At 37.1% G+C, this 25,218-nt stretch overlaps 1 long non-coding RNA gene across 1 annotated transcript in view; it reads left to right on the forward strand.

The window, feature by feature from the left end:
• LOC129010470 (uncharacterized) overlaps positions 1-25,218 on the forward strand; it is a 41,865-nt gene that overhangs the window by 12,156 nt on the left and 4,491 nt on the right. Inside the window, exons 3-4 of the long non-coding RNA XR_008493004.1 lie at positions 451-532; positions 23,266-23,471. This is a non-coding gene — a long non-coding RNA (uncharacterized LOC129010470). The remainder of the gene's footprint in view (positions 1-450; positions 533-23,265; positions 23,472-25,218) is intronic.

A 25,218-nucleotide genomic window follows, 5' to 3' on the forward strand; every position in this document is an offset into this window, starting at 1 on the left:
TCTTAACTAACAAAACATCCTTGATTATCTTTGTTTGTGATTAGGGTGTGCTTAGATTAAGATGTTTTAATATTCTCCATAATGTAATAGAGTTTATGGATCTTCTTTATGTTAACACTCAGCAGGCCCTCACCGAACAACTGACCTGACAGCTTCCTTGACTCTTCCCAGCCTCCAGAACTGTGATAGATAAATGTTTGTTGTTTAAGTCACCTAGCCTACGGCAAGTTGTTATAACAGCCCGAACCAATTAATACAGAAGGTTTATATGTGGTGATTTTGTGAGGAAAGATTTAGTTCCTCTAAAATTTTGTGAAAGCTTTTTACCATAAGTTGCACTTTAGGACATAAACCCTATTCCCTTTATGTAAATACGTAAAAAGAAGTCAATAAAGCCTCTAGGATTTACACCTCAAACTACTCCCTCTTTGTCTTCATTCTGCCGTATAGATGTCTCCAGGGAGGCCATACCTAATGAGGAGCTCCCAACAAATGGTAACTGATGTTACCTACAACCAAATATGTCAGGAAGGTTAGAAAACCAATACAAAGTTAGTCTGTCAGAACCTGTGTCAGGCAGAGGGCTCCCATGCTGCATAGTTGCTTTAAGATGTTAATTGATTATAAAGCACAGTAGGGCTCCCAAACAAGAAGTATACTCCAAAATGAAGTGGAAATCTTAATGAAGTCATCGAGACACATCATAAGGACTTAAGTAGAATATTCAAAAAGAAAAATTTATCAGAATTCTCTAAAGCAGATGTTTTGATTACACAATGAGAATGAACTATATAATACAGAGAGAAATATTATCTTTAGAAGAAAAACGTCTTCAAAAAATTTTTAAAAAAATGTTTTAAACCTAGATCAAACATCCTTCGAAACCACGCTATTCCATTTATTCTAATAACATACTCAGTAAGTATCACCGTAGTATTTGAGATACACCGAGAAAATTTCACTGGATAATAGATATAATTGTTCAAATTATTTTTCTATTTAGCACATATAAATCAAGCCCCTGTAGAGCTCCAGACACCGTTCTAAACATTGGGAATACAACAGTGAATAAAACATATGTAGGTGGTGACAGATGTTATGAAGAAAAAAAAAGCAAAGAATAGGGTTATGGGTTGATGGGGTGGGGGGAGTGCTATTTAAATAAGAGGATAGGAAATTAAGTTATAATAATAAGGTGACATTTAAAAGGACATGTAGGCAGAGTGATGGAGTCAGCCATATAGAATAAGACTGTTCCAGATATGGAGAGCAGCAAATGCCAAAAATCCAAAGCAGTTTTATGCTTCGCCATATTCAAAAACCAGCGAGGTGGACAATATGGGAGGAGTAGAGCAGGTTAAGTATCAGACTTCCACACTGGGGATGCTTCAGCCTCCTACCTCCCATTAAAGGTACTTTGTCTCTCATTAAATTCAACAACCTGCTTGCAAAATAAATTATTTAACTTCTGATTCCCCCAAGTACTTAACATCAACAGCTTTTCACATATGCTTTAAAAGTTTCAACTTGTGTCTAATCTTAACACCACAGGAAAAAATCCTTTGTATTTGCTGTAGACTTTTTTTTATGTCTATGTGGATGTGTCCATCTGCGAAAGGCAATGGTAGGTAAAAGTGTCAGAACTGAAGTCTTTTCTGTTCAGATTTAGTTCATTAAACTTCAAGGGGGCTTATATTTCCATTTTCTATTGTCCACTTGAAAATATAAGAAGGATTTTTAAAAGAGCTAAATTTCCACATAAGAAAGATAAAGTAAAACTGTATTTGGAAAGTTTTCTTGGGAGCCAGTTTAGAATGGTTAGCAATACTTGTCAATGCAAGAGCAAATAAAACAATGAATTCTGCCCACTTCTGTTAATTTACTGTAAAACCTCATTGATAAGAAAGGTCAAGAAATACTTCTTGTAAAGTTGTCTTCTATAATACATTTGTAACTTTTTTTCTGTTTATAAGATCTTTTGTAATATTTTTCCTGGATGTTTTTCAGGGAAAATAGGAAACAAAACAAACACATCATGCAAATTATTTATATTGGCTAAATTAAGGAGACGTTTGTTTATGCAAAACAATCAGCATCCACAAAGTTTATGCAAAACACTGTTCAGTAACACCAAGTTTTTACAAAAATGATACACTGTTTCGCCTGTTCTTTCTCTGTAACTCCTCAGAAAATTCACTGGTTGTGTGTGACCTTAGCCTAAGGCAATTTTATACCTACAGTTTTTAAAGGTATGCTTGGAATTTCATTTGGAACAATTCCGTAATAATACGGACGCATCTTATACAAGAGAAATGATACTTTTTTCTTCTTGGTCATAGATTTTAGGAGTAAAGGAGAAAAGCAATAAGAGGTTAGGGGATGGAAGGTGTATTAGTCCATTCTCACACTGCTACAAAGAAATACCCGAGATTGGGTAATTTATAAAGAAAGGACGTTCAATTGACTCACAGTTCCACATGGCTGGGGAGACCTGAAGAAACTTACAATCATGGCGGAAGGTGAAGGGGAAGCAAGCCTGGACCTTCTCACATGGCAACAGAAGAGAGTATAAATGCAGGAGGAACCACCAGACACTTACAAAACCATCAGATCTCATGAGAACTCACTCGCTATTATGAGAACAGCATGGGGGAAACTGCCCTCATGATCCTATTACCTCCACCCGGTCTCTCCCTTGACATGTGGAGGTTATAAGGATTATAATTCAAGATGAGATTTGAGTGGAGATAAAAAGCCTAACCATATCCACAAGGCAAATCTTCATTCAAAGATAAAGCAAGAACAAAAAAGGGATGGATAGAATTAATTATATTGCTGGGTTTTCTTCATGAAGAACACCTGTGCCCTGTAGAGCTTTTCATTTAAGAACTTATAATAACAAACAGTTTAGTAACAGTACCCTTTGGGGGTAATCTCAGATTAAAAACACCAGCGTTTCCTGACCCAGGCAGCAAAGAAGTTATGGCTGCTGTTGAAAACAGGACAAATTTGCTACATAACCTCTCCTGTTACTTTAAAAATTCACTTTGGTCAGCCAAGATTGATATGGGGGGAGCTCACAGTTCACACAAATTCTTCTGGGCCCCTGCTATTTGTCAAAACGTCCATGTAATATTAATAGCATTAAGCAGCTCCTAAACATTCATATTAGTTGTACCAATAATACTTGGCCTTAGTGTCAGCTCAGCACTTCCCATTCTCATTGGAAAAGGCAAATATTTATATTAGCTCCACTTAGAAGATGTGTCTCAGGATACTGAAGCATGTAACTTAACCCACAGAATTAAAAATAAAGTCATTTCAATGTGACCTTTAAAGAAACACAATTCGGAAGTAGAAATACAGGCTATTATAAGAAATAAAAAGGAAAATAAAATAACTCAAAAAAAAGAAACACAATTCGGTTATAATACGGCTTTTTGAATATAAGAAATAAAGTATAACTAGAATTGGGTTGTCTTATCATCCTGAGAGTTACAAGGATATATATTTCCTTCTGGAAAATAGTTATTTTGGACCCTGCCTGTCCAAGTATTTTCTCTATCAATTATCGCAGATTGTTCAGGTCTTCAGGGAATTCATGGATCAAAAAACATAAGACAGTCTTTCCATATTGTAGAATATTTCTATCACTAACTACAACTCAGTGCCAATTTCTGCAGTATCCATCCATATTACAAAAGTTCCAATAAACACTGGAGTTGGAAACTTTGGTAGATTCTTGTGAGATTTCTGAGGTTTAGTTAGCGAAAGACACAAAAGGTTGAACTTTTGTCAAAGATATTGATATTTAACAGAATTGGAATGAAATTTCATCATGGTTTGGTGGCACTAATATAAATTTAAAAAATTGTTTATTTTTTTAACAGTGACTTAAACATTGATGATTTTTTTCATGTTGCTATCAATAAATTTATCTGAAAGTAGGGGCTATAATACTGCCAGAGTTATCTAGTATGCTTTTGTTGTTGTGATTGTTTTCCCTTGTCCATATTTTCTCTAAACATTTTATTTTTCTTATATCTTTACTAGGGTTATTTTACATACATACATCATCTCTTCATTCCACATGTGCCATTTTCATCCCATTTCTGAGTATTTTCCAGTGCATCACCCTCCTGTGTCTCATTTAGCTCTTATCAAATCTTCGTATTATCACATAATGGAGTTACAGACGGTTTTGGGGCTAAACTATATTCAAAACCTGAGCTATGTTGTTTAATTAAGTGTTTAAAATATTTTAAATGAATCCCTTATTTAGTAGTAAATCATTTAATTAGCAATAACCTAGATGAGCATAAGGCACAGTAATAAACCTGGGGAAATTAGGTCATCCTGACTTGTTTTTGGAGAGCCATTTGACTGCCAGATCCCATGGGTTCCTTAAGAATACTGTTTCCCAGAAGTAGAAGCATTATTCTTTAGAGGCCGAAGTTGAAAGATATTCCTGGTAAATGGTATATAATTTTAACTTGCAGTGGTCCAGAAGAGAACCCGAATATGCATCTAAGGTGCTTCTCATTTGTACTGTCTTAAAGAACACAAATATACATTTGAGGCACAAGAAAAATTTCAGATTTCTACAAATAAAGTACTTGCACCTGTAAGTCATGCTCAATGCAGGCAAAAGACCTACAAGGAGACCAATATAAGAATATAAAACGTAAATGTTTTAAAAAAGTAATTTCACTCTAAATTTTTTTCATTACCATAATATATTCCTACGCACATACACTCAGAAACATATCTAACAAGATCTTATAATATAAATTAAAGAATCTAACATAATGTGAAACTGCTACATATAAAACTATATCACAATTAAGCAAAAAGTAACACTTTTTAATCAGAGGCAAAGGGTTAATATATTTGAGATATAGTTTATAAGAAATAAATATCAATTAGACTGCTTCCAAAGAACAATGTCTAGAAAGTACGGTATATGAATATTTTATCCTCCATCTCAATTTTTTAGAGTGTGGATGACGGTTTACAGAGAATTGAAGTTGACAAGGCAAGGAACAGCTGAAAGTGCAGGCAGCCCTTAGCCAAATAAAGTTTCTAAGATGGGAAAGATCCCTCACTGTTCTGTTTCTGGAACTGTTGCCGTTGCAGTGTGGGGCAAATAAGAACATGCAAATTTCTTGACAACCTTCTATATGCATGTCATCTAAAAACTGCATGTAGTGCTCACACCAGCCACTCAGCTCACTCAGCTATTTTCACAGTGCCTGATTTACTAGCGAGAAAACAATAGCTTAAATAGATTAAATTATTTTCCCAACATCTCCCAGTGGGTAAGTGACAAAGTCAGGATGCATCCTCAGTTCTATGTAATTGTGAAGTCAGCAGTCTTTCTGTTAAATTCCATTGCCTTGCATTTCATAAAGACTGAGGGGGTTCTGTACTACGGAAAACTGATCTTGAAGACTGAGATGCCTATGAAATGAGAAAGACTAAATAGATAACATCCATGGAGAAATAGGAGGATGGGTAGGTGCCTGCCATGCAGGAGGTGAATATGTTATGTATGTGAGCATGTACATGGTACCTAAGTGAGTACACACGTGGTACCTAAGGCACTGCGGTATACTTAATATAGGGCAGAGTAGAAAACTAGTGCAAGGAGAGGCCTCTCAGAATGGGGCATGACTGAAGAGTTAGAGGAATCTAAGGGAAAACAACAAGTCTGATAACCCAATTTATCCCAGAGTCAGGCTTGGGTTTGCGTCTTCTTGTCTCTATCATGTCTAATGTTTCCTCGGTGGTTGCTGGCATGCCTTGTCTTCTCCATTGATTACACTGGTAACCTCTATGAGACCAAGGTCAAAGAGAGAATCTTTCTTTTTTTCTGAAGAGCCCCAGGTGTCACAGTGATCAGATAAAGCTGGCCAGATGACTGAAACTTCGAGAAGGCCCAATAACAAATGGAAAGAAATGGTTTGTGAATGAAGGCATGAGTGGCACAGCAAAAATTTCCTTTCATGGAAAGTTGTTAGACCATTGAGTGTTAATGTGCATGACCTCTCCATGCCCATCCCTCCATGGAAAAAGGCATAAAAGGCAGAAATCTTAGGTTCTGGGGTCCTCTGTTCTGGTAGATTCCCACGCTATGGGAGCTGCTGAATCTGACTTTGAAGCTCAGGGCACCGTCCTGTGAGGAAAATGGAGGGACTTAAGAGCCAGGCTTACCTGCTAGCATCCTTGACTATGTATTTATTCTATGCATTGTTTGTTTGCTGATTCTATAGTTAACAAAATCTATTCCAAATCATCATTCTCTCAATGGTCCAATCTAGACCAGCTTTAATGGTCTGGCCTAGTTCAAGCAGGATATGGTAATTGCTGATGTTTCTTGTAAAGCACTTTGTAATTACCAAGGTTCTATCATAGATCTAATTTTATTTTTTATAATCCTCTCATGAGAAAGAGGGTATTTTTCTTCCCCAATCTTCAAGGTGTAGAAACTGAGTTCCAGATTTGTTAACTCCTTTCACATCTCACCACTGAGGAATTTGAGGCCAGAATCTATGTATCCTCCCTCCTACTGCCTTCTGCATATTATTTTATAGATAGCATAGGGTTAATGACTGATGGGAAGGTCGCATGGATCATCACTGTTTTCAAATGAAAATTTCTCCCAATTTTGGGAACCTTTGGCTTCCCATTATGTTTCAGCACATTTCAAACCAAACATAAATAGGGATAAGATTTTACCTGTGGAGAAAAATCACAGAAACTTGGATAAATGTTCTTTTCAAGTTCAAAATTGCAAGTAACCAGAAAACAGTCTTGGAAAATATTCTAAATAGGGGGTTGAGAGTGTAAAGAAAATATCCAAAATGCAAACTATATGTCATGTAATAGTCTGGAGGTAAACAAAGAAAAGCTGCTTTGGTGTTTAGAAATGAGAAAATCAAAATTATATAACAACCAGCAGCAAAATATTCAATACTTTAACTCATAAAACAAATTTTTAGTCTCTGCTGACTTGGGAAGGAGGTAGATCAAGGAACAAGGACAGGATCCTGGCACACAGCTTAATCAATGCAAACTGAATGGATGAATAAATGAAAGGAGTTATTGCCATAAACACAGCTGAGAAGGAGAATGAGAGATGAGTCCCCCAAACACAGATCTTATCCTGTACCTTCCCACAATTTTTTCTTTAACAGTTTTTACAATGTTTGATTTTGTTTTTAATTTCTCCTTTTCTACAGCTCATGAATCCATTAGTTTCACCTTTCCCTGGATAGGATGAAGAAAGGTCCTATTGGAGTATAAGATTTGGATGTGTGATGGTTGTGGTAGAATGGGGTAAAGAGAAGGCACTTGTAGAGACACGCACAGTACTAAACCTAAACCTGCAGTACTTACTGCAGTTGTCACTACTTCTCTGTGTGCTCAGAGCTTTACTTCTATTAACTCATCTAATTCTCACTATTCTAGAAGGTTGATGTTCCTACTTCCAACTTATTTATCAAAAAATAGAGACAGAAGTAGCACATAGGAAAGGTGGCAGAGCAGAAATTGTAACCTGTATCTGTCTGAAATCAATGCTGTCTGCTGTCTTCACTAAACCATTCCCAGACCATAGGAATAATCCAACTTTTTCAGTTTGCTCATTAATAATGAGTAGTGATATGACTAATAACTGAATGTAGCAAAATACTTATGGACCTAGTTATAATAAATCCTGTTTTGGTCCTCTCTACATTATACCAAAGCTAGCCTTTGGCTTATTAGTTAGAGACAAATTTTGAAAGCATATCGTATACACAGATAGCATTCCCAATAAAAGCACTGGTTGCATAAGTAAAACCCAAATGCATTGCCTCCACAGAGCCTGTGCCTCCAGTATCACATAATCAGGGGTAACTGCTGTTTTTGCCATAAAAGTCCTGGTAGCATCCAATATTGGAAAACCTGGTTAGAGGCTGGAGGCTCCTGGTGTCCTTTGCCTAGATACCTGGCTACTCTAAAGGCCTGAGCCATCAGTTTCAGAAGGTTGCAATCCATGTGCATATCTCAAATTTTCCTTTTATATTAGATGGCATAAAATACAGATATGAATTTATAATTCTTGAATTAATCAAAATCACAAACTAAACTGAATCAAATGTAATGTTTCTTTTTCTTCCCTGCTTCTAAGACTAAAGTCTTAGAATTAAAGGCACCCAGAACTGTGTTTAAAATATTCTATCCATCACCTAAATCCATTCAGAATGTAAAATTATTCAATAGCTCTTTAAAAGATTTCTTCAAACTTTACATAATTCTATCCTTTTCTGATTTTCACATATTTCCTAGCATAAATTTGATTGCAAGAGGATGAATATTTTGACTTATTTAGAGAAAGAAAATAGTTTTCTGATTAGTTATTTAAATAATTTTGACAAAGATGCTCTCCAAAAATCTTAACACAAACAAAAAGTGATTTTGAAATACTGCTTTGGATTCTTCCAACTTAAAATGAAGAGGAGAAATAGAGACTGGCATGTGCTTAGAAACACTAATTGTAGACTTGGGTTGCTGAATATTCCCTGAAAAGTAATATAACATTTTTTTCCTTTGAAATAACAAAATAATGGCATTAACAGCCCATAGCCACAGTGGAAAAACTGGAATAACAAGAGAGTGGGAAAAATATTCCAAGGTGAATGCCAAAATGCCAAGGTAAAATGCAAAGAATGATAATAGCTCTTCATTCTTCTAAGATGAGTTTTCCAGTTCTACTGGGAATAAGTATGGGAGTTAGTTACAACTGGTAGCACATCACATGGTTGCCACTTCTAAAGTTTGCTAAGAACAATTACAAAATCCTAAATGGTAGTTATTCTTGAATATTTGCTCTCAAATCTCATTCTTTACCAGCTCAAACTGAAGGTACTGCTGCTGATTGCGAAAATGAGAGGGTTTTCTGGTCCTAGTTAACTCCTTTGAAATCGCAGACTCTTGGAATTCAAACAGATGACACGCATGGGAAATCAAACATAGAACTGTCCTTGTAAGTAGAAAGAGTTAGAAGCCCTTTGCCAGCTTTATGGAGGCTATAGAATTGTAGTGTCATGTATGCCTTCTCATATGCTGAGAAATTTGACCTTTATAGTCATTTGTATCATAAAAGCATCCCTATTAAATGTAAATATCCCTGGACCCATCATAAGCCTAATAGATTTCATCTCCCGTCATATTAGGAACTGGAAAACTCTATTAGGAAGAAACACTGTATAGAAGATGGGTTGGGAAAGACTGTAAGAGCAAGTGGAGGTTTACTGTGTGAAACATCACTATGATTAAACAGCCATGTGTATTGGCTGATGGCAGGGGCAAGAGGGAGAGGGCTTGGTAGAGGGTTCAGGGAACAAAGTCACATACAGTGCTCTTCTTCCAGCTCTGTTTTACATCATTATTAGTTGATAAAAAATAGGAACGTCAAGAATGAGAGGTAAGTTGTTAAGTCTCATTTTATCTATTAATTATTAAAGAAAAAGTATTTACAACACTTGTTGAATAGTAGGGCAGATTTTACTCAAGACCATTGCATTAACTATAGGGACCACTGAGATGGGGTTTGCGATAGAGGAGAAAGGTTGGGCTCAACTCCACATACAATAAGGAAAACCGGGAGTTTATAGCCTGTGAGCCAGGTTGCAGTTGGAAGGTCAGTGAATGGAAACACACAAGAGGAGGCATCAGGGGTAAGAGGCGATTCTGGTTAAACCAATGTAACAGAATTCCTGCTGATGACAGGCCAAAGTGATCAAACATTACATGAGGAACAGTGGGGAATGTGGAACCTGCTCAGATATACAGTGTGATCAGATACTGAGGGTGAAAGGTTCTGGTTAAACTGACTTATCAAGATTGTTTCTAATATTGGACAATGCAGAAACACAGAAGCCCAAAAGTCAGGACCTAGTTGAGAAGAGAGTTCAGAGGTGCCTGATTATGGCATGGGCAAGGAGGAAATCTTTGTCCACGTTCCCGCACCCAATGTATCTTTATATTTACTATGTTAATGAAAGTAGAAAATATTCATCTAATAGGCCATAATATAATATTTCTGCACCATATAGGAATACATTTTACTTTAATAGAAGTGGAACTGAACAGTCACTAGAAGGACATCCATCATAGATTTTTCCGTGGTGGGGTTGAATGGAGCTTACTTTTGTATTAGAATTTAATGAACAGTCAACCAGAAGATTTAAATTCTAGTTAAACCATGCGAATGTGGACAAGTCACTTCTCTTTTACTTCAATTGTTCCCCTAGAGTTGGCTATGTGCTTTCTAGGCAAAAGTCTGCCTCAAGCTTTCACAGGCAACACTTTTACTAAATGGTTTGTTACAGAACAACAAAAGTCACTGGATCTCCGGGCTGCAATATCTATTTGTTTGCTATTCACCGCCTGACTGCAATTCAATTGCCTCATGTTTATTATAAAGTAATAAATATCCATACATTAATCTCTGTGTTAGTTGCTCTATCAAAATTAATTTTAAAATGCAGTAGATTTTACAAGACAATAGTATATTAGTCACTCTCACAAGCAGAGATGAGCTGTCAGGGGCTGGAGGCAGCTACTATCAACAGTTGTCTTCGGTCCTTGCATCTGAAGAGAGAGGGTAATGTGGAAATTGGCACAATAACTTACATGCACATTCCACTGAAGGGGAGAATTTCAGTCACAAGGCTGCACTTAAAATTAAGAGCTTTTATTACTAGCAGGAATAAAGAAAGAAATACTGAGAGACAATTGGCAGGCTCTTCTACAGTGGACTTCGAGTCCAACAAGCAAAGCTCCATATTTATAATCTTTGAGAATTTTTGTTTCCCAGACACTAGTCTCTGTGCTCTGCCCAACCTCTGCCCTCAGTTTAACATTATTTATTTTGAAGTAATTGTTTTTTAAAACTAGCCTTGGAGATATACGCACAAGTCTTTTAACAAATCTCTCCTACCAGTTGTATATAATAAATGCTACCCTTTGTTGGGTGCAGGCTGTTTAATTGGATTTATTCCTCCTATATTTTTAGTGTGTAATACAAAATTTGTTTGGCTTTGTTTTCAGTCCTTGAATGTTTCATGTTATGAGGTTCTTAGTTGATTTTAGACTATAAGTCATGGGCAAAAGGACCTCTCTTTGTTTCCTTCCTTTTTTGCATCCAGGAATGCTTCCTTCATCTTAGGTTGATATCTTTCTTCTAGTTCGAGTTGCCCGAAGAAAATACAGTATGCCTAGTTAAATTTGAAATTCAGAAAACTGTTTTTGTAATATAAGGTATATTGCATGTAATATTTTGGACATATTCATGCTTCAAAAAGTAGTTATTATTTATAAAAGTAGTCAATATTTAAAGTTAAGTAGGTGTGCTATGTTTTTATTTGTTAGCAATTCCACTTTTAGAACAAAACTGAAAGCTGCAAGAAATAGCTATTTTTCCCACTAAAATACTACATGATCTATAACCCAACTCACAATATGCATCATAGTGACCAAAGGTTTTGCAAGAGCAAAGCAAGGCACCAGCCTTGAAACTTGAATAGTCTAGTCCTCACCTCACTCCTTCAGATGATCCCATCTGCCAATTTCATATTTTAGAATATGTTATGTGTAGAATCTCATTTTGGTTACAAAATTTTTACCAGAGAGGATGTTCTGACTGCAAGTGCCAAAAATTCACCTGAAAATAAGTATCTTAAGTAAAAAGGGGAATGGATGCCTGATTTGCCAAATGCCCTGTGACAAGGAAGCTCGAGGATTAATGCAGTGGTTGAAGAAGAGAATTAGGAACCAGGCTCTGTTCTTTCGTACTGCTCTGCCGCTATTTTTTTCCTCATTGTCACAAAATGGTTGCTACATTTCAGGGGTCACATGCAGACAAGATCCTATTCAGTGGACCAAAAATGATTATTTCTGAGCTGCTTTATAAAAGAAAGGAAATCTTTTAAAAAATGACCTCAACTGACTTCCTCTCACATGTCATTGTCCAGCACTGGGCTATATTTATATCCCTAAATCAACTACTATCCAGGGCAAGAGAGTATGCAATTGGATTATTTATCAACATTTACCTCTGAGAAATATTCAAGAAAGATGGATACACAATACACATTGGGACCCTGCCAGTAAGGAGGTAGAATTGGAAAGCAATAACAAAAAAAGGAATTTATAAAGGACAATCAATCATAATTTTAAAAAGTAGGCTTCTAATAGAATAATTTTTTAAGATGCATCATTTTTACTTATGAAGTGTCCACAAAAACTGACCATTAAATAAGCTACACAGAAAATCTCAACAAATTCCAGAAGCAAATAACATATAAGAAGTTAACAAGTGAAGGCCTCTAAAATTTGTACGTGTATAGTTTAAAAAAGATATTTATCAGTGACTCTTAGAGTGAAGAAGGAAATCAAAATAGGAAATTACAAACATTTATAAATACTATAACAAGCATATAATATTTAAATGCTCACAGAGTAAAGCTACAGTAATCAAGACAGGATGGTGTTGGTGAAAGAATAGACAAATATATTAATGGATAAGAAGTGAGAGCCCAGAAATAGACTCATATAAATATAGATAACTGGTCTTTGACAAATGATATAGCTTAGATATTTGTCTCTTCCCAAACCTCATGTTGAAATGGAATCCCCAATGCTGGAGTTGGGGCCTGGTGAGAGGTCAATGAATCATGGCGGGAGATTTCTCCTGAATGATTTAACACCACCCTCTTGGTGCTGTCCTCAAAATAATGAGTGAGTTCTTGTGAAATCTGGCCGTTTAAAAGTGAGTGGCACCTCCCTCTCTCTCACTTGCTCCTGCTTTTGCCATGTTACGTGCCTGCTACCCCTTCGCCTTCTGCCATGATTGTAAGCTTCCTGAGGCCCTCCTTAGAAGCCAAGCAGATGCCAGCAGCATGCTTCCTATAAAACCTGCAGAATCATGAGCCAATTAAATCTCTTTTCTTTATAAATTATCCAGTCACAGGTATTCCTTTGTAGTAATGCAAAAACAGCCCAATACAACAAAGGAGCAAAGGCAATATCATGGAGCAAGGGTTGTTCTTTCAGCAAATGGTGATGGAACAAACATCGTGTACTGCAAAAGTTAATGTCAAAAGAATGAGAAAATAAGCCACAGAATAGGGCAAATATTTGCAAAAGACACTCCTGAGAAAGGACTGTTACCCAAAATACATGACGAACTCTTAAAAATCAACAATAAGAAACTAACAACTAATTTAAACATGGCTAAAGACCTTAACAGATACCTCATCAAAGAAGATGTATAAATACCAAATAAGGATATGAAAAGATGTCCAACATCTTATTTGTCTTAGTCTCTTTAACCTATTATAACAAAATACCATAAATTTGGTAGCTTATAAGCAATATAAATTTATCACAGTTCTATTTTTTTTGTTCAGATAAAATATTATAGGTTTATTTATTTAAAACTTGATTCTCGCATTGGGTATGCAAAATACAAACTCCGTAAAACTTTCATTTTACTTTGTACTTTACAAATATACAAAATATGCTGGGCATGGTGGCTCACCCCTGTAATCCCAGCACTTTGGGAGGCTGGGGTGGGTGGATAGCTTGAGGTCAGGAGTTCGAGACCAGCCTGGCCAACATGGTGAAGCCCTGTCTCTAGCAAAATACAAAAATTAGCTGGACATGGTGGGTGCCTGTAATCCCAGCTATTTGGGAGGCTGAGGCAGGATAATCACTTCAACCTGGGAGTCAGAGGTTGCAGTGAGCCAAGATCGTGCCACTACACTCCAGTCTGGGCGACAGAGAAAGACCCCATCTCAAAACCAAAACAAAAAAACAAAAAGAAAACAAAACAAAACAAAAACAAATATACAAAATAGAAATTTATTTAAATTTATGTTATATATTTATTAAAGTAAGGAAGTATACACACAAAAAAATCTGTTCTTGGGAATAAACCATTGTACAAATTATTGCACATCTAAAACCACAGTGCATAGAGATTGTATAAAAATGTTAAAGAAGTACGCCAGATGTATTTACCTAATTTAGGTCACAATGTAGATCAGAAGACAAAGATTGGGGTGCCAAGTTCTGATGGTCAGGTTCTGACGAGGGCCCTTTTTCAGGTTGAAGCCTGGGGACTTCTCACTGTGTTCTCAGACGGTGGAAGGAACAAGAGCACTCCGTTGAGCCTATAACGACACAAATTCCATTGATGTGCATTGCCTTGTCATCTCCCACAAAAGCAGGGATTTGGGGTCTGTTTTATTTAGTGATTTTTACTTGAGCATTGTGTGGAATATAGCAGATGCTTTCTAACTCTGTTGTATGTCAAAAATGAATCATTATCATTTTATGGATGACAACATTAAGGCATAGAGAGGTTAAGCACATTTCCCAAGATTGCTCATGAAATGAGTGGCAGGAGTGGGATTAGAAGATAGTCAGTCCGTCTCCAGAGTTAAGGATTTCAACTTCTATGCCACATTGTCCCCACAGGGCTAGAGTTACTGTACTGGTAATATAGCCAGATTTATGTAGTGAGAACCAAACTGTGGGGAAAAAAATCAATAAATATGATACCTCAAGCAAGTATATAAATAACAGCTAAAACAAAAGAGAACTGAAATGAGAATGTGACACCCTAGAACAGATGACACGGGACAAAAATACCTTGGGACCACACTCCGAGTCAAGAAAAAATTAGTATTTATTTCAGAGCCTTGGTATATTATAGAATTATTTTATGTTTCAGTTAATCATACAGCAAATATATTCTAATTATGGCCAGAATTAATTATGCTCCTTGGTAGAAGGGATATAAACTTTTAAAAATAACTATTTTTTCTGTTTGTTTTTACTTATTTTAAGTTTAGGGGTACATGTACAGGTTTGTTACATAGGTAAACTTGTGTCATGAGGGTTTGTTGTACAGATTATTTCATTACCCAGGTATTAAGCCTATTACCCATTTGTTATTTCTCATGATCCTCTCTCTTCTCCCACACTCCACTCTCTGAAAGGCGCCAGTGTGTGCTATTTCTAGCTGTGCACCCATGTGTTCTCATAACTTAGCTACCACTTATAAGAGAGAAAATGCAATATTTGGTTTTCTGTTCTTGTGTTAGTTTGCTAAAGATAATGGTCTCCGGCTCCATTAACTTCCCTGCAAAAGACATGATCCCATTCTTCTTTATGGCTGCATAGTATTCCATGGTATATATGTGCCACATTTTCTTTATCCAGTCTATCATTGATGGGCATTTAGGTTGATTCCATGTCTCGACTATGTTTTAACAGAGATACAAACCAAGACTTGATGAGGGATTCTTATTATATCATTCTGAGAACATGTCTCCTTGCCGTCTGTCTAGCTTCTGCATGGGTTGGAGGAATCTTGCCTGTGAAATGTTTCCAAGAGTACAAGCCCAGTAGCAGCACTGGTTGCAAAAGAGGTAATAAAATGTTCTGGATTAAGGATCACCAAGTGGGCCAGCTGAAGACCATACTGCCATGAGAGAACTGGTAGACAATGGATATTGTAAAACAAATCAGAAATCCTACTTTTTTCTTTTTCTGAACCAGTGGAAGTGAATTTCAGGGACCAAGGCAAGGAAGAAGCATTGTGCTCTGAAAGTGTCCTTGACTGCCCTTCTAGTTATTGTCAGGAATATTATGTGTTATGTTTGCTGGCGTATGCCTTTCCTCTATCCTCAGTGTTCTTGCTTTTCCATTATTGTACAACCAGGACTCAGTAATCTTAGTTAATGGCAGTAATCTTAGTAAATGGTAGTAATCTTAGCAAATTGCCTTAACCTCTTTGAGCCTACCTCTCATTATCTGTAAAACAGGGCTACTAGCCCTTAATATGTAATGTTTTCATAAATATTTAATGAGTTGAAATTTAGAGTGCTATGCATATGCCATGGCAATTAGCAATCAATAAATAATAAATAATAGTAGCCACTATTAATGCTATTTATCTGAGACCTAACACATGAGCTTGTCACATAATATGTGTTCATTAAACATATGTTGCACATATGAGTCTGATTGTGAACTCTTACAGAAGACTGACTATCTCTTCCCTAGAACCCATCATATTGAGGTACTCCAAGTTGGTGCTTAGTGCATTTGTTCACGCTAAATATTTACAGGGATTCAACAGAGAACAAATCTGGTGTTGAAAGTATCGAAATTTAGAGTCTGATGAAGATGCATAGTCTCTAATTTTTCTACCTGGTAAAGTTGCCCTGGTGTGGATATTACACTTTGTCTTCCATCATGTAAATGAGCTTTCTTGGTCTGTTCACTAGCACTGGCTTCAAGTTGATGTCCCTCTTGCTTGATCTTAGGGATGGTTGGCATCTTGAAACATTTTCTCCATGCCAGAAGTCATATTTGAAAAGGGAGGTGGTGAGTTCTCAAACATGATAGAATACCTATGTTTTAAAATTTGCTGGATATGGGAAATTGCCTTGGGCACGGCTTTCATTAGATGCTGAGGTTACAGACCTGGGTGCTGAGTTAAGCTGCATCGCCATCTTGTGGTCAGTTGATGTGGTGGCCAGAGACAGAGCGTTTAATGAGTATGTGAGCGAGCAGATTTCATACGCTAGAGTTGAAGGGAACTTGGGGGTCACCTTGTAGACCTCTCTTATTTGTACACAAGAAAAATAAATAGAAAAAAAGAAATGACCCAATCTTTTTGTTACAGAGGTTAATCACAGAATTGCCATCCCATTTAATTGCTATTTCTCTCAACAGTGTGCAATATAGGATGTGTGTCTTTAGCTGAATACTTGAGTTTTCATGTAGTTGCATGACTTACTATTAACATGAACGCTCTTACTTTTAAAATGGGGCTGATATTATTGTTGTAAGTATCAGTTGAATGATGATGGAATATGCAAAAGGACTTTATAAATAATAAATTATTGAAAGAAATCTAAATATTACGTTTTATTTTAAAATTTTTTTGGTGTGGAAACGGATGTCGTCTCATTCAAAGTTGCATCTGCAGTTGAAAGCCACTCACTTATTTATTCATAAGTTAACTCCCATGAGTATGTATTGGGCAGTTGCTATGTCATCACCACAGGAAGAAAGGACACAAAGAGTAAGAAAACACAGACTTAACTCTTAAATAAATTACAGTCTAATGATGAAGAAAACATTAATACAATGTGCAATGTGTTGTGATAACAGATATTAGAGTTGATCCCAGAGACTGGTGCCAACTTCAGTGCTTGCACATAAAAAGAGAGTGTTCAATTCTGTGAGTTGGGGTGGAGCAGGGTTGCAAAGACAGAATAAGCTTTATATAGGCAAAAATAAACTTGAGTTAAGTCTCAGGTAAATACCAGTAGTATGCCAGGGAAATAGGTGAGGGCAGTTGGGAAAAGGAAATTATGTATATGAAATGCTAAAACCCTGAAAAACAAAACTATTAAAAAGAACAATATTATCTTATAGTTATGAAAATATTTTAGTTCTGAACATATGTCTTCAGGAACTCATGGATCTCATTCCAAACAAATGACAAAATAATTTGGCTTGGGCCCAGTATTTCATAACATATAATAAAATTTGATATTTTTTGAAATTATGAAAACTAAGATAATTTTAAATTGTGGAATATGTTATACCCTAAAGAGTCAATAGAAGATGATGAGAATCAAATGCTTTATGAAAGCTCATCTAGACTAATGGTTTTATCAATTTCTATATTACACACTCGTCTTTTAGTTCCATGTATTAACAGCTATTGGAGTTTTTTTTCTATTTCCCTTTCATCATACCAGGTATTTGAAAGAAAACCTTAATGGCCTAAAAGTCATACTTTCTCATTTCAAATTCCTTCTAGTTTTCTTCACCATCCTCTGGCATTCAGAGAATTGCTTTGTAGACATATTGATTGACGGCCATCTATCCACACATCAGGCATTCTAAATGGCTCCCTTCTGGGCTATCTCAGGAGAAGAAATATTCATTAGCCCTTCAAAACACAATAGTGAGGACAACTCTGTCAAAGAAGATATTTCTATGCACAGTGAAAGTCAAAAATTACATTATTCCTGGGTATGTTTTCCTCTGCCTCTGCACATGAAGGAGAACAGAAAAACTTAAGTTTTTAGACAGATAACAAGGTCACAAAATAATTTGAAAAGAAAGCAAGCATAGAGAATTTCCAAAATGCATAAAAGGCTGACTGTATTTTAAGAACTTGGTTTTTGCCTCTCTCATTTTTCCCTTGCCCGCCACAAATACCATACTTTTCAGAGAGGTACTGTGTCCTGACTTTATGCCTGCTTAGGTTACTCATGCCTTTAAGTGCCTTCCCTGCCTCTGACTCATCCTTACCTTTTCAGTGGCAACCATCATTCAAGATTAAGCCCAGAAATTGCAGCCTCTGGGAAAGATCTGACTTTCTAGGCTGGAATATATGCATGTTCTATACGCTCCTTTGGCACCTTGTGCTATTTTACTGTGGCAGATTGATTGATTGCAGGCATTATTCCTGTTTTTCCTGCCTCTCTGTTGCATGTGTTTTGCAGTGGAACTTTGAACCTCATCCCATCAAGAGGCTATTTCTTCATTCCTTTGACTCTGAGTTTGCCTTGTGATTTGCTCTGGCCAATAGAATGCAGAAGAGTATTTGTTTGCCAGTTTCAAGCTAGCACTCAAAAAGATTGCATCGCTTATAATCGAGGACTTACAAGATCCTAATAATTGCTAGGGGAGGGATAGCATTAGGAGAAATACCTAATGTAGATGACAAGTTGATGGGTGCAGCAAACCACCACGGCACGTGCACACCTATGTAACAAACCTGCACCTTCTGCATATGTACCCCAGAACTTAAAGTATAATAAAAAATTAAAAATAATAATTGGATACTAATTAATTGCCCAGTTTCTCCATGCGGTAGTCTTCAGGCATCTGCCATTATGGTGGCTCATAAGAAAGATAACAAAACAGAGATGTATTAAGGCTTTTCTACACTAAAGGATTTCACTAACATAGACCAGGAAACTGCACCCTGAGGTCAAGCGGCCTTGCACAGTATCTTTGAGACCACTGTCAAGGCTTATCTTGAGAAGTAGGTACTATCAAATATGTATGCCAGCTGAGGGCAAAAGTGAAAGCAAACAACTGATAACATACATACATACCCAGTGAGTTCTTTCAATCTCAAAAGGATGCTCAATTATTTCTTTGACTACTGTCAGTTTTCATTAATTAACAGAAAAGACTATTGAGAAATACATACTACTTTGTAGGGTTAGTTGGTTTAGTGGTGTAATTATTCTTGGCAGAACTCTGAAAGGACACAAGAAATAACACCTTCAGATGCCAGTTGTCTTGGCATTGAAGACTTGAAATTATCCCTTGGTGGTTTCCAATTCTGCCAAACCTCTGTGAAAAAACACGCTAGGCATATAGTGTCCCAACAAGGAAAAATCACTGCATCAGAAAAAGTGCCTACGATCACCAATGTGCTTGAACCTATTAATTATAGGGAACTAAACATTTTCTCTGGGTTTTTTGACTCCTACTGGAGGTTTCATTGACTTCTCAGTTATCATAGTAAAAAACCTGGGACATTTGGTTCAAAGAAGGAAAATGTTAAGTGCAACTGGAGTGCATTCCTGCTTCTCCACCACCTCCCCGAAGCCCCGTCATATCCCTCTTTGGTTCTACCATGTCCTTCAGATGCCAACTTTTAGTCCACAGGAGGAACATGAGCATGCCAGAAGCTGCCACCATGAGTAATTGTTCTGAAAGTCACACATACTGTCCTCTTCACAGGTTAACATTCCTGGCCTAAGAATTTACCATTGCAGAAAAGTAATATGGATAATTTTTGGATTATGACATAATAGTTCATATATGTGCATACACCAATACTTAATTAGATAACCAAATGGCAATGAAAGGCAGCCATAGCTGGCCCAGCCTATGGGCCTTCCCGAAAATACCATATTCAAAATAGAAATTATTCTCAGGGAGGAGGTGAGAAAAATCAGGGATTCCAAAGGGACGGTACATATTTCTGAAAATGAAAAGTGGCTCTATATAGTTCTGGAAGCCAAAGCCTGAGGTGCCTCCAACTTGTACCCACAGAGATAGTCCCTCACCAGGTATGACTTTCACTGAATTAGATCACTTCCCATCCTTTCAGTATATAAGTCATGAGTTGTGTAAGTTGAAACAAAGACTGGAAATGAAAATTGTCTATCAAGGAAGAAATGTAATTCTTCCTTATGCAAAATAAATCCAGAGATAAAGCCCAGGGCTCCTAAATTATCCCCAGAGAGTCTTCCTCTATCTTTCTCTTTTATCATCTTTTGCGTGTGGCTTCTATCCTCGTGGTCACCTTCTAGTTCAAAATGGGGAACTCAGACCCTGGCATCACATCTATATTCCAACACAGGAAGAAGAAGGAATAGAGAGGGAAATCAGACTTTTCTAGCTGCACATGAATTTTTTTTCCAAGATGCTTCACTAAAAATTGTTACCAAAAACTTAATACTACTGGCCAAAAGTTAGTCATATGTACCTGGCTGAAAGGGATGATAGGAAAGACAGTCTGTTAGCTACGAACATTGTTGACTCAAATTACTTTATGTTCTATTACTAAAAAAGAAGTAGAGAATGTATACTCAGAGGACAACTAGTCAAATCTGCTCTACTAAGTTAAGGATATGAGAGAAGGAAAAGTAACAATGAACTGACCCTGAACTGATAAAAAACGATGACAGGAAAGAGCTTCCAGGCAAGCGGCGGAAGAGTCAGGTTAGCTTCCAAGAGTCTAAAGTCTTGGCTGCAGATTGGAGCCATCCAGAAGTTATTAGTGCAATGGAATGTTAAGAAGTTTAGGATTTAGAACAAGATAAGTAGGAAAGAAACTGTGCTGTTCTGTGCACACCACCTCCCGGTTTTGGTAACTTGTTCAGGAAGAGTGCTTTACGATAAATCTGGATCAGGGTTTTTGGCCCAAATTGGCAGAAGCTATCAATTGATTCTAAATGCTAGACCCATGTCTCCACATCCAATAGATATTATTGTCAGAGTCTACCTGATCTGGAATCTGTTTGTTGCAACAAACCCTTGAGGTTAGTTGTGCACAAATCTCTAATCTTTGGAACCAGAGAGATGAGGATTGTTAATGATGGAATAAATCAACTGTTATAAACAAATTCTGGCTAAACATGTGAACACTTCCTCCTTTGCATTTTGTACTCCTAATGGTCCCTCCTTGGCTGGGGGTCGGAATTCCTTAGGTTCAGCACTGCTCCTGGGTGGACTGTCACCAACCCCCTGCTTTTATTTGTTCTCCGTGGGTCAAGTTATTTGCCTAGTCAGGCCCCATGTGAGAACCTGTATATTTCAGTTGCAGGTGCTGAATTCATGCACTACTTTCATTCACTCTCTGTGAGCGCTGTGGAACAAGGTGTCAAGGAGGAAGTGTTCACATGTTTAACCAGAATTTGTTTATAACAGTTGATTTATTCCATCATATTCTTATATTGACACCAGAAATACTGCCTCTGGATTTCCACTTATTTTTGCCATTCAGGAAGACTGGTTTGTTCCTGATCTCTACTTCAAGGGGGATGTAAGAGTATAAATGTGTGGGTAACTTTTTCAGTGTCCAGTTTGCTTTAAGATTGTGTTACAGAAATTGAACTGGCTGTATATTAACTTTCCTTTCCCCAATCACTGTGGGAAGATTTTCCTTTACAGTACCTAGATGCAGATGAAGAGTTCTGGAGCCATGACATTGGTGAAACTATTCACATTGCACAATGGTCAAGGCTGCATAGTAATTTTCCCCATTATCTACCTACTTCTCCAGTCACATTTAACTCCACACTACTGCTTTTTCCCTCTTCACCTTTCACTGTGCATTTTTCCCTGCTACCACAGGCCATTTGCATGTGCTGCCCAGCCATCTGCAACACTCCTCTCACCTACTTGCTTACCTCTGGCACTCCCTCCTCTAAACACACACGTTTAGTTTGTATTCATCCTTCAGACCTCAGGTGAAGCAGCACATCTTAGAAGAAATGCTTTTTGAATCTTAAAGAGCACTCAAATCCTTTTATAATATGCAAACTTGAACTGTCATTTCTACAAAAGTATATCCTAGCTTGAAATCTGCATACATTAATATTAATATGATTAATGTCCCTCTACCCTGTTTGGCTCTAATCACACTGACAGCAAGGAGTGGGTCTTTTATGCCAACTATTATATTACCAGAACTCCACATATGCATGGTAAATAGTAGGTGTTTAATAAATATTTTGTGACTGAATGCATGAATCTATATTTGTCCCTGGCATATAATAAGTCTTTGTCTCTCTCTCTTTCACATACACACACACATATACACACACACACACACACACACTTTTCTCTCTCTCTCACACACACACACACATATCTTAAATAAGTATGTCAACTAAACAAGTTAATATATGTTAAGTGAATTTATGAAAAAATTGTTTATGATGCTGTGTGGTAGAGTGGAATGAGCATGAACTTTACAGTCAGGCATTTAGGACCTAACAGCAGTTCTTCAATTAATTGGCTGTCTGAGTTTGGCAAGTTATCTTACCTCTCTGAGCCTCAGTTTCCTCATCTGAGAAAAGGATAAGAGCTTTGAGCTTAGTTGTCAAAGTCAAATGAGACAACGTTAAAAAACTGCCTAGCTGAGTGGTGAGTATTCCGTAAGTGCTTAATAAATGGAAGCTACTGCCATGATTGAATTTGTATTATCATTATGTTAAAGCAGGGAATAGAGGTCAGTTAGTTGAATTACACACACACACACACAAAAACAGTGCTGGCTACATAAATTGGTTCAGTAACTAGTTGTAGAATAAATGAATAAATTCACTTTGAGAATGACTTGAAATCTGTACTGTGAACAAAGTATTTTTCAAGAATACTTTAGAACAACTCAGAATCCCGCCGCTAGGTGTCGATAAATATACACTATAAAAACAAGACCTGGTTTCCTAGATTCTGAATCTGCCATTAAATTTTCTTGTTAAAACATTAGAGTGCCTCAATTATTTATAAGTAAAATCATGTGTTTCATCAATCAAACATTTCCAACTATCTAGGAGTGTGTATCAAGTAAATCAAATTTTCACACTCTCTTGTTTTCATTTTCTTTCCTTTTTTTTTCTTTTCTTTTTTTTTTTTTTTGAAAAATACTAGGAAACACACTTGCTTCAGCCTGCACCAACCAAAATGACTGCTCAAAGGCCATTCAGTCCCTTTATCACTGTGGCTCAACTCTGATTTTCTTCCCAGTTCATCCGTGATTCAGACTTCTTCTGTTTCAGGAGCTTTGCCCATGCCTTCTGCCACTTTCTGCCAGGAATTACACCTGTCCCATCCCGTCAAGTCTCCTGAATGTCCAGGTAAAGATTTATTTTTCCTCTGGGTCTCAAAAATGTTTTATTCTAGTCACCCTTCACTACATATGGCTTCCCTGTTACAAACTATATTAGTTTCCTGAACTTACTGTAACAAAATACCACAGACTGAATGGTTTAAACAACTAAATTTATTTTCTCACAGTTCTAAATGATGGAAGTCCTAATGTTACCTGAAAGGGTCCCAATCCGGACCCCAAAAGAGGGTTCTTGGATCTCACTCAAGAAAGAATTCAGGGAGAGTCTGTAAAGTGAAAGCAACTTTATTAAGAAAGTAAAGGAATAAAAGAATGGCTATTACTCAGGCAGAGCAGACCCAAGGGCTGCTGCTTGCCCATTTTTATGGTTATTTCTTGATTATATGCTAAACAAGGGGTGGATTATTTATGCCTCCTCTTTTTAGACCACATAGGGTTACTTCCTGATGTTGACACGGCATTTGTAAACTGTCATAGTGCTGGGACATAGCATTGAGTGCTGTCATAGCATTGAGGACGACCAGAGGTCAGTCTTGTCACCATCTTGGTTTCGGCAGGTTTTAGCCAGCTTCTTTACTGTAACCTGTTTTATCAGCAAGGTCTTTATGACCTGTATCTTGTGCCGACCTCCTATCTCATCCTGTGACTTAGAATGTCTAACCCTCTGGGGATGCAGTCCAGTAGGTCTCAGCCTTATTTTGCCCAGCTCCTATTCAAGATGGAATTGCTCTGGTCCAAACGCCTCTGACACTAGATCAAGGTGTCAGCAGGGTTGGTTTCTTGAGGCGAAGAAAGGAGCCCTCTTACCCTGGCTTCTATGACTGTCTTCTCCTCATATCTTCACATTGTCTTTTCTCTGTACATGACTGTGTCCTAAACTCTTTTAAAAAGAACACCAATCATATTGGACCAGGGACCACCCTAACGGCCTCATTTTAATTTAGTTTTCTCTTTAAATATCCTATCTCCAAATGTAATCATATTCTGAGATGCTGGAGGTTAGTAATTTAACATCAGAACTTCAGAGGAACACATTTCAGCAAATAAAATACACTCTCACACACCTCAAAAGTTCTCAATGCTATTTACTATAACTGCAATTATTGATACGTGCAAGTCATTAACTTAATGTCTATTATGTGCCTAAAATCTATAAGTTTCCATAAGGGCAGGAACCATGTCTGTTTGGTTAAAGAGGTAACCTCAATATCCTGCAACTGTGCTCAATGTCTAGTACATAGTAGGTTGTCTTTTTCTATTATTGCATTAATATCATCTTCTTTATTTTTATTTCCTACATAACTCCAATGTCTGGCACAATGTGGCTCAGTGAATGTTTAATTAAAGAAATATATTTAATAGCCAGCAGCTAAAAAGAATGCTCTGGATGCTTTATTTTTGCTTTTTTTTAACCGACTCCTTACTCTCATTAGCATGACAGCCCACTGAAGTGGCTACATATTTGGCATCAGCAAAGAGAAGAAGGTTTCCCACAGTCAGATGGGTGCATAATAGTAAATTAGCCTCAGCCCAGGTTTAACAGTTGTACTTTGGGTGGCTTGATAATAATAAACCTGTGCCAGTTTATAGAAGCGGACACCCTACAGAGCCATATTCAGTACTTTCCTTAGTCCCAGGCACTGGGGCCTCTGTTCTGGCCCGAAATGCTCCTCTGCCAGCTGCAGCCCTCTCTTACTATGAGACGGCTGCATGGCAGGGGTACAGGACTATCTGTAAACCACAATCCCTAGTTT

This window comes from Pongo pygmaeus, chromosome 10, assembly GCF_028885625.2.
Source record: "Pongo pygmaeus isolate AG05252 chromosome 10, NHGRI_mPonPyg2-v2.0_pri, whole genome shotgun sequence".
Lineage (NCBI taxonomy): Eukaryota > Metazoa > Chordata > Mammalia > Primates > Hominidae > Pongo > Pongo pygmaeus.